At 40.2% G+C, this 10997-nt stretch overlaps 1 long non-coding RNA gene across 1 annotated transcript in view; it reads right to left on the reverse strand.

Moving 5' to 3' along the window:
• LOC148132257 (uncharacterized) overlaps positions 1–10997 on the reverse strand; it is a 308260-nt gene that overhangs the window by 211403 nt on the left and 85860 nt on the right. The window lies entirely within an intron of this gene.

Genomic DNA, 10997 nt, shown 5'->3' on the forward strand with positions numbered 1-10997 from the left:
CTGATTTGCTAGTACACCTTGTCCTATGACTGATAGCTTGGGCCAAGAAAGATGCTCTACTATTGCATTGGTTTTCTGCCAATAAAAATTGTTGTGGTAGGAGTTCAGGATGCATGTGCTTCAGCTGAACATTGTCCAGAGTGACAGAACTATTGAAGCAATCAGGAGTGATCTGGGGTCAGGTGTCAAGATAGGGAAAGATCCCTCCTGTTTGTTTCTTGGTAGAATTAGAAAGAAAAACATCTTCCCCCTTTTTCGGGGTAAGACCCAAAAGTTTTAAGGGGCTTCTCCTCTTTAAAGTGAAGGCTACCATTACATGCTGGGATTTGGTCAGAACCGATATAATATTTCCCCACAAGCCTAATATGAGAAGGTGCCTGCCTTCTGGAGAAATATGGTCAGAATTTGAGTCAGTGGAACTGGAAAGTTTAAGACTCACTTTGCTTTAGGACATTAGGCACTGGCCAGAAGCTGATCCTATGGAGAAGTTGGAGTTAAAGAACAAGTCTAAGCTTCATCCTAACATTATTGTTGGGACCCCATGTGGAATTGACATAGAAAAAAAACCACCCTAAAATATGAGATCCAACTATTTTATGCAGATCTCCAAGAACTTATTAATTTTATTAAATAAGTATTTGTCCTTCTTCCAAAGAACTTGGGAAATGGTAGCATGACCATCCTGTATGAAAGTCTATAGTGAAAGCTTTAGATTTAACTGAACAACTTTTATCAGTCCAAGGTTCATCAAGCTTTGCATGATATTTGAGAATGGCTTTCCAAAGGAACTATATGCCATATGTGTTTGAAGAATGACATCAGTCCTTCAGGCATAAGGCCCAAACTTGTCCAACTTGTTGAAAATGTAATCAAATGAGGGGTACCTTCTTTCACGCTTGCTGGCTTTGCCCAAAAAGTAAAAAGTACTGGAAAAAAATAGAATTTGAATAAAAGAAATTACAAATATACAATTAGAATTTAAGGCCAAAACATTTTTGTTGGGAATGTTAAAAGGGGACTGTGCAAAAGAAACGAAATACTTAATTCTCCATAATCTCTTTAATTCTCACGGCAGCAAGAATTGCGTTGGCACAATGCTGGAAGGGTGACCAAATGCCAACAAATAATTTGATAATTCAGAAAGTTCTTGACTGCGCTGAAATGGACCTACTTACACAAAAACTAGAGATAAGGTAGACCCAAAATATAGTACAGCTTGGGAAAAATTGTATAATTGGATTAAGGAGAAAAACCAGGAAATAAAAAGATAGGGATCTGAAAAATAAAGTGGTTAGATTAAGAGCATATACCAAAAATAGAAAATGAATATTAGTAAAATTGTTTTCAATAAATGATCATACCGTCTTAGCTGATTAGAAATATGTATGTTTTATGTTTATATTTGCATTTGTATATTGGTTTCGTTTGCAACGAAACGTCTTATCTTATACATTGTATATATTTTTATTTTTGAATCTTTAATAAAGTTTATTTTATAAAAAGAAAAAGAAAAATCCAGGTTCAAATTCCTGCTGAAGTATGAAATTGCCCAGTTAAAATTGCCAGGCTAATTGTTTGCTATCTTCCATCTTAACCTATCTCACAAACTTGTTGCAAATCCTATACCCTGCTTTTTTCTGCTGGAAGAAATGAATCCTAAATCCCCATAGAACCTTTTGGTCTCCAAAGATGAAAACCCTGCCTTGCAAAAAGATTATTATTTTTTTTGCTTTGTTAGTTTTTAAACAGCTATTCACTTCACAGCACATCAACCAAGTGAGCGATTGCGTTTCCTGAAAATGACTTTCTTCCTTGGAAATATTTGTTACTGCCTAGAATATCAGTCTTCATAATCCCAGCTAGGAACTCCAAGCACCCTGGCACATTCCACTTCAGAACGAAAGTGAGAAGGACTGGTCTTCTAGCTAATCTGGTCAGCACCTGGACTGTTGGCAGGAGTGGGTGGGTGGGTGGGTTGACTGTCTGACACGACTCCAAACTCTACATACATCGGGGTGTGTCTAAGTTGAGCTAGACACAATCAGCAATAGGGCTAGTAGGCAGAACAGCTGCCTTTGAAGAAGACTGTCAGGATCACCCTTCTTTCTAGGAAAGAAATTGCTTTTGGGTGGTTAATGTTTAGGAATTAAAGTCTACCACTAACTTTCTCGGTTGCTCAGAAGTACGCAAAGCCTGGGTGAACCGAATGCATCTATCCACTCGCTGATGAATGCCAGAACATGATAAAAAAAAGAGCAGGGCATGCAAATAATGCAGTCTTGACCTCTCTTCTTCCACAGGTCCTCCAGTTGCAGTCAGGGCCAGATTGAAAGTTGCATTCCCCCGTTGGATGTGTCTACTGATAAAAACGGCTCTTTATAGCAATCCTTGGGTTCATTTGTAATAGTGCTTCCCTGGTCTCTTGGAAGGAGAGGGGTGGAATGAAATGATGCAGGCAGATGGGACTAATCTTTAACCTGCTACTACCCTGCTAAAATTGCAGGTCTGGAAGGAAAGAAAATAGTCCTTAATCAACAATGCATCCAAGAACTGAGTTGCCCAACATTTAAATTTACCCTCTTAATTAAGCACTGAGTTGATAATATTTGGAAAATATTTGGAACCTTTCAGGTGGTTGATACAAGCCAATGTTTAGTTCTGCCGCTAAAGGGTTGCATTCAGAAGCCCTTTTCAAGAAAAATCCTTTTCAACAAAACCCAGCAAGAGGCATGGTAAGGCAGGGACTTTGAGATGGTTGCTGGTGTCTGTCCCAAAAGCACTTGGCAATTCAATGGTGTTTATTACCTTTGCCAGCCAGTTCCAAGATATGGCTGAGAACACTCTGAAACTGAGAGTTGTCTTGCAAATGTACTGTAAGTACTCGCACACCCTCTTTCCTTTGGATCCAAGTTGTGCCAGAATGCTTTGCAGATCTGAGCCCTTTTGTTGGAGGGGTGCGTGATTTTGATATGATTGGCAGCCCAGGACACTGCCAGGGATGTTAAAGCACGGTCTCTTGGGACTCGCCACCTGCTCCATCAGTGTTGCTGGCTAGGAAAGCAACAGTTTTGATGCTTGAGTAGAACCGTAGTTGGCTTTAGTTTTAAAACACATTGTCAGATAGCTTTCAGAGCCTTCTGTTTTTCCACAGCACAGTTGCCATTGCTACAAAAATTTCTCCCTTTCTTTCCAGTATTCTTTCAAATGGTTGAAAAAGGCACTGTGTATATAGTTTGTCCACCAAGCAACCAGAACAGCAGAAAACGTATCAGAAAACAAGAAAACCACCCCAAAGTCTATACAAGCAGGGGGGAGGGAGAGAGAGAGATGCCAAAATAGGGAGGAAAATAAATGTCAAATAAACAGCCATTGAAATTGGAGCAAATTTAGTGGCTACACAATACTTTGTATTTGTGTGATTGGGAGGGAAATCTCAGGTGGGAAATTAGAATTGAATTAGAATTCTAGGCTGCAATTACCTGCTGCAGGTACTGTTGTTTTGCCTTTGCTAAGCATATTTCCTTAGTTCATCTGTTTTTGTATGGAGAAGACCACATTTCCACCAGAGATTTGTTTGGAAGATACAGGGCAGGCAAATTGAATGGGCCCAGGGTACAGCCAAAAGCAGATTGCAAGACCCAGGCTCTCATTCTAATAGTCTTCTTTCCTGTTCTTTCTTCCTTTCTCTTATTAGATGGGCTCACACAATATGCTTAACCAGTTTTGCTGAATTAACCTTGGTTGTCATTCAATATATAGCGCAAACCTAGAAACTAGCCCAATGAGCAAAATCCACTCAGCCTGCTACATTTTATATTATCTTCTGGCATCCCTTTTTTTTCTGACTGCCTTTCAAGATCAGAGAAGAAACTTATCTTTCATCAGAGGTTTGAACTGAGGTCTTGTCAAGGGTTTTTGAAGTCAGCTCTAGGACTCCATGAAATTGGGCCAAGGGCTGCAAATCTTAAATAATTTTAACTGGCAGCTGGGTTGGTTTGCTGGCTATAGATCTGCATTCAGGTTGCACCTTTCATTTTGCTCTTACTTGTCTGGTGATGCTTTAAAACAAGATTTTCCGTTTCATTCCAGCCACGTGGGTTAGGTACATATTGACAGTTCTGTCAATTACTTTGAACTGAAGGGAAGAAAGGAGATATCTGAGCCAGGAGATCTAAGTGGGTTTCCCCTGCCTCCTCTGAGTGGCAAACCACATTTCCACGCGCCTAAAGAAGTTCTCACCTCCCCTGCAGACATTGCTGAGGCTGGAAGCCAAAAGCTGTTCACCTTGAAGTGTGCTTATTTACTTCAGTGGAATTTCCTACTAAAGCCACCTGAAGGTATGCCGTGACATTTACCCCTGGGGGGGGGGTTTCTCCCGAGTTTGATTTTGCCTTTTATGAGGCTGTTTTTCTTTCTCTTCTGGAATCCAAACCACCATGGCCGTTTGGGGACTAGGTAAATAGGTGTTTTGTGGCTTCTTGTTTTCCACCAGGTTTGGCTTTCTTCCAAGGGGCTCTTTTTCCAGAACAAATGGGAGGGCATATTGACTCCATTTTGACCCGTATAACTCAAATCAAAAAGCTAGATAGTGAATCCACAACTAATTCACCATTCAACACAAATTGTCATCATTAACCATTTCAGGATTATATGGGGAATGAGGGAGGATGTTCTGAGATGGAATACTGAGACTTTCTGCATTGTGGAAAGAGTTGGATTCATGGCCTAAATTGATCTTTCTGGTTGATATTCTATGAATTCATCATTAGAAAGGCTTTGGCTCCATGAACATTAGGTAGTACACTGTCCCTAAATTTGCATATCACCATGAGACAAAATACGATTTCTTTGTTTTTTTCTTAGCAAAATAAACAAATCCAGCCATTGTGATTACAGGCCATGATTTGTGGCTTAAACCAACCAACTGTGGTTTGTTTTTCAAATGATAATTAAATAGATTCAAAGCATTTAACATTACCCTGAACAAACAAGCCTGTCTCAGAATGCAATTATGTTTGACTAAAAAGTTGGCTGGTATTTTGGTGTAAGAAACAGGCAGATGGATATCTGGGCTCTTCTGAACAATCCTATGCAATAAGCATGAATCCTCTGTTAACCTATTTACCAACCTGACTCTTTAAAAAGAAACAAAACTTAAATCCTCCACAGGACATCCTCAGTTCCACATTTGTTAAATGTTCGGGTTTGCCCTTAACACAACCCAGCCTTTGAGAAGTGTTGGAATGATGGTTACATTCCTCTTAAGAGCAGCTGCTCCGGGATTCTCGCCAGGTCTTTGACTCAAACATTGCCTTAAAAACGCATCTCATTACGCAGTCGGTTTTACAAATGTGAGGCCTTTAAGCAAACTCAGAGGTTGTCTAGGCCAAAAATATTTTTAACAATAAGAAAAGCCATCAATCTTTCCAGCTGCTGAGTTATCGGTGTCTTTTATGCTTGGCCCACATAATTCCGTTCCGAGACAACAGTATCACCAAACAGGAGAATTGGTCGCGGGAGGGAATGCAAGAGGCTAGACTCCTGTCTACAGAAGTGAGCAAACTTTTTTTAGGGATTGAACTAAACTTTGCAAAGAGGCTTTGGCATCTAACTAATGAGCCAGTAAACTCAATTTTCCTTTCAACTCGACCTCTTTCCAACCTGTTTCTCAGCATGCCTACTAACACAACACCTTCCAATGCTATTCAGCAAGAACATTTCTGTTGTTTCTTCAGGTCAGCCTTGACTCCTCGTGGCGTCCTGGACAACTCACTGCCATTTTCTTGGCAACATTTTTGGAAGTGGTTGTCCTTGCCTGCTGTACCTGGGAACAAGAGTGGCACAAAGTTCCCCAGGTGACTTCATGCCTAAGGCAGAACTCATGGCGTCCTGGTTTCTGTCCTGATGCTTTTAATCAAATTGTCTCTCAGAAAAAGAAATTATCCTCCTCAAGTCAGTTTTGACTCCAGACAATTGCCCGCAGCTTTCTCAACAACATTTTCAGAAGTGAAAATGAAGGGAGAGGCAGTTTGGTCTACTGGTTAAAGCACCAGGCTAGGAGTGGGAGACCGTGAATTCTAGTCCCGCCTTTGGGCCAGTCACTCATTCCTCACACAGTTCCTGTTGCTGTGGGGAAAATAAGAGCAGTGAATGTGTGCTGGATGTTTGCCGCCTTGAATAATTTGTAAAAATAATAGAGTGGGTATATAAATAAATAATAAATAATAAATAAATAATAAGTAGTTTGGCAGTTGTTATCTTTTAGAGCTGAGAGACTGCCTCCCCCAAGATCACCGAGTTGGTTTTGTGCCTCAAGCAGAACTGGAACTCACAATTTCTTAGTTTCTAACATGTTGTCTTACACCACGGTGGTTTGTAAGAACTTTTTTTTAATAACAAGCTTATTTGTTCTTCTTATGCTTGACAGCAACTATTTTTTTTCAAGTAGTCATTTCCCATCAGTTAGCATCTCTAGAGAGAAAAAGGTCAATATTGATTCATGCATTATTTGGGCATGGGATTTCCTCAGAATTGCTTTTTAGAAAAAGAAAGCTATCTAGTAACAGAAAAAATAATAAACTTTTGTTAATTGTATAATAGAAATTAAGAGTAATGGAAGAGAAAGCAGTGAAGTAAAGTATGTTGTAAACAAAACAAATTCTTTCCAAAATTGGCCAGATTCCTTAAAAGACTCCTTCACTTATTGCTGAAAAAGAAAACTAATCAAAACACAGTTAAATAAGACATACCTATTGCTGCAAGGACAGTATAGATTTATTCTTTCAGAGTTGCATAATAATTATTTTTGTCATAGTTTGTGTGCAGAAAGGAAGACCGCAATTTTGAAAGATTCCAAATTTTGGGGATGTAACAGGTTTCTTTGATATGCAACATTGGGCCTACCATATTAATAATCTTGCAGTATTGGTGCTATTTATTGATTTATTTAAATTTATTTGGCGCCCATCCTGCCACGAGGCTACTCTTGTCATCTTACCATAGTAGAACATAAAATATAAAAAATGTAATAACATAGTGAAATAGTCAAGTAATAAAAGTAAAATAAAAACTACAGTAATATGAATTAAAAGATGGGTGGAGAGGGAGCAGGATGCTAGGCGGGGTGAGATGGGAAGTGAGGTGAGGTCTCAGTGGGGGAAATGGGTCTGTCATAATAAAGAACGACAACACTCTTGCAGTGTTCTACACTCCTATCCGGTTCCCATGTGGCAGGCTGAAAGTTGCAATGATCTCTATTTACAAACCAGTTTCTCCTTTTAGGATCTTTGCCTTTTTAAGATATGCTGTATCTGTGGCGTTCGCTTTATGATACCTTAGATTTTCAGTTAGCTTTTGATTTTTCATATATTTTAATGGGTGATGTCTTTTCTGTTTGCTGTCCTGAGAACAGAAGACTCAATGGTGTATGGAAGTTTTAAAAAATGTTTAAAAGCCTGAATCTGGGAGAAATCTTAAACTACTTGGGAAATTAGCTCGGGGGAGAAACTAGAGAGTGAGGAAAATACTCAGATACATAAAGAGGAAAATCTCTTGAGAAGATTTGAGAGGGACAGCGAAATGCATCTTAAAATATATTTATGATTGAGACCTAGGGAGAATCCTATTAAGCCTGCAACAGGTGCAGAAAAGCACATACAGAAACTGGCTTCAATTTTTTATTCCCTAGTCACTCTTGTCTCTAATTTCTTCTCCTTGATTGAGGATTCCATGGGGTTTTACCCTGAGAAGGGGAGAGCAAGTAGTAAAAGAAATATGTCATATAGCTTGGCTGGTCCTGCCATCATTTTAACATCTACCATGTTTTCCAATAATCCATCTTGGAACTGATTTTTAACTCTACAGTGACATTTAATATGATGCAACTAGCTGTATCCATCTGTGGAGCTTTAAAAGAAAAACAGATAAAAATTTGCAGTAGCAAATATCATTTTTGAAAAAAAAAAAACTTCCTGCAAGAGAGAAGCACCCAAAATGTATCTGCATTATAAAAACAACTTTTATGTGAATTATTCCATTAAGCTAAATCGCCTAAATGTATTGAATTAGATTACAACTCTATCTAAAGTATGCTGGCTGGGGAATTGTGGGAGTTGAAATCCATACATCTTAAAGTTGTTGAGGTGGAGAAACATTGATCTAAAGGTATACATGCACTTCTCCAAAATTATTCTACACTGTAAAACATAAGTTTTTAAATATTCAATCTGCATCTTGGCCAAAACAGTAGATTTAAATTTGTGTGAAACTATCTTGTGACAGGTGAGTTCTCTACAATTTCCCCACTGCACAAACTGTCCAGGTGCAGATCAGCTTTGTTTCAGCCAGCTTCCTCTATCAAATACCTTACTTTATTAACTCAGGTCTAGAGACTGCTTAATGTCAGTTTATGAAAGCAATCATCAGAAAACGTCCCACTATGATTACAATGCATCTAAAACGCCCAATGCATGGTTGGCTAAAACCGATTCCGAGATTGCAGAGTTTTTTTTTAATGAATCTCATCTCTTTATTTTTGTGTTTTAGGCATTTTTACTTGTGTCTTTAAGAGAAGATGCTGTTAGCACTATTTTATTTCCAGGGCAGAGAGCTTTTTTTTCTTTAAAAAAAAAAGAAGATCTATATTAGGTGCTTATTGCTGTGGAATAAAAAGGAATAACCTAAGTAAAACATTGCAATTGCAAACCAATTTTCCAAGTTTATAGATCCTCTTCTTTCAAGTTACCAGCATTCAGTGACAGCAAAATCAAAAGAATCGTCATAGACTTTTCTGCAGCTCTATTCCTGCTTCAGACATTATTGCACAATGTCAAGATGTCAGGATACTTCCATTAACAACCTCCTGCCTGTATTTTCTCATTTCCACCTTAGTCTGTTTTTCTTATTACAAAAGGTGCTTCGAGACACAGAGCTCCTTGTTCTATCACCTAAAGACATTTTGCAATTGTTTTATTTTGTTTCTTCTTTGACAGATTCCTGGCAGCAGGGCAGTAGCTAGGGGGGTGGGGAGAAACAGAAGAAAAACAGTGGAGTGTTCTCGTACTGGAAGGTGGTTTTAGAAAGGGCTGGTTGATGCTGTCTATTTACTCTCTTTTCCCATGACTTTTTTCTTAAAAGTTCAGGAGAGAACACATGGGTTTCTTTTCCACAACTACCTTTTGCTCAGCAATTTACAGTGAAATACTGTATTTTCTAGCCACAGAACTAAACATATCTCTCTCTTAGCAGCACACATTTTACTGTACATTCTTTGGAGGATGACAAACTAGAAAGTATCCCTTCCTCCATCCATCATTCTGAAAATGAGGCAGAGACAATGGCCAGGAAAGGCCCCATTAAAGCTACCCCAATTCAGTCAAGGGAGAGAATCTGGTTGGCATAGCGGGACTGTATTTCTGAAATAGATCTCCTCAGAGCTTTCTCTCTAGAGCTCTTCTCAAGGGTTTGCGGAGTCACTTGAAGCTCATCACATTCCCCTTTTCGACTTAGCTTTCTTTTAGAAAGGGAACTCATCAAATTTGCAGGTGACACTAACCTGGCAGGAATCGCCAACACCCCAGAAGACAAGCTCAGGATCCAAAAAGATCTTGACAGACTTGAACAATGGGCCCCATGCAACAAAATGAATTTCAGTGTGGAGAAAAGCAAAGTTTTACATTTAGGCAGGAAAAATCCAAGGTATAAATACAGATTAGGCGAGACCTGGCTTAAAAACAGTAACTGTGAGAGGGACCTTGGAGTCCCAGCAGATGATCACTTGAATATGAGCCAGCAGTGTGCAGCAGTAGCCCAAAAAGCTATTAAAATCCTGGGTTGCATAAACATAGAATCAAGATTATGTGAAGTGTTAGTCTGCTTTATAAAATCCTAGTAAGACCACACCTGGAATACTGCAACCAATTTTGGTCACCATACTGCAAAAAAGATGTTGAGACTTTGGGAAAAAGTTCAGAGAAGAGCGACTAAGATGATCAAAGGCCTGAGACTAAAACATACGAAGAACGGCTGCAGGATTTGGGCTTGGCTAGTCTAAAGAAAAGATGAATTAGGGGTGACATGATAGCAGTATTCCAGTATTTGAGGGGCTGCCACAAAGAAGGGGTGGGGGAATTATTCTCCAAAGCACTGGAGGGCAAGACAAGAAACAATGGTTGGAAACAAATCAAAGAGAGAAGCAATCTGGAATTAAGGAGAAACTTCCTAACAGTGAGGATAATTAACCCATGGAACAGCTTGCCTCCAGAAATCGTGGGTGCTCCATCACTGGAAGTTTTTAAAGAAGAGAATAGACAATCACTTATCTAAAATGATATAGGACAGGTTCTCCTGCTTGAGGGGGGGTGGACTACTAGGAGACCCCCAAGGTCCCTTCCAGCTTATTCTGTTCTGTTCTATTCTATTCCCTATCCTATCCTCTATATTCTATTCTGTTCTGTTCTATATTCTCTTCCTCTTCTATCCTATCCTATCCTATCCTACCAACTGAAGCACCAGTTGCTCAAACTCCCCACAACTTTACAAGCGGGTACCTGAGAGTAACCCGGCTGCCGTCGCCTTCCTCACCAGCAGAAGAGCGACGAGACTTCCTTTCAAGGGAGCGGACCGGGGAAAGGGGGAAGGCCAGCCTCAAGAGGTTACAGAAGCGAGCCACGCCGTGAACTCTCTCCGTTGAGCTTCGCAGGGGCCGTGGATTGGAACCGAAGGGGCGCCGCCCCCGATGGAAAGGAGCGAGTGGAGGAAGGCGTGGCCCGGGTGCAGGGACACTCGGGTGGAGGCCACAGAGCCATTGCGCGACAGTTGAGGAAAAGGGGGCTCTGGCACCGCGCGCGTCTCTTCCGCACCCCGAGCCCACCTTCGCTTCACATTTCCGTCCCTTGAACCTTCCTGCTCCGGCGCTCTCCCCTCCCTCCTTTTTTTCCCCTCTCCTTTTTGGCTCTTCCTATGACACTCTTCTCTTTTTCCTCCTCTCTTTTACCCCC

Source organism: Notechis scutatus, chromosome 2 (genome assembly GCF_049901735.1).
Source record: "Notechis scutatus isolate UNSWTSFEM ecotype Mainland chromosome 2, rNotScu1.2, whole genome shotgun sequence".
Taxonomy (NCBI): Eukaryota; Metazoa; Chordata; class Lepidosauria; order Squamata; family Elapidae; genus Notechis; species Notechis scutatus.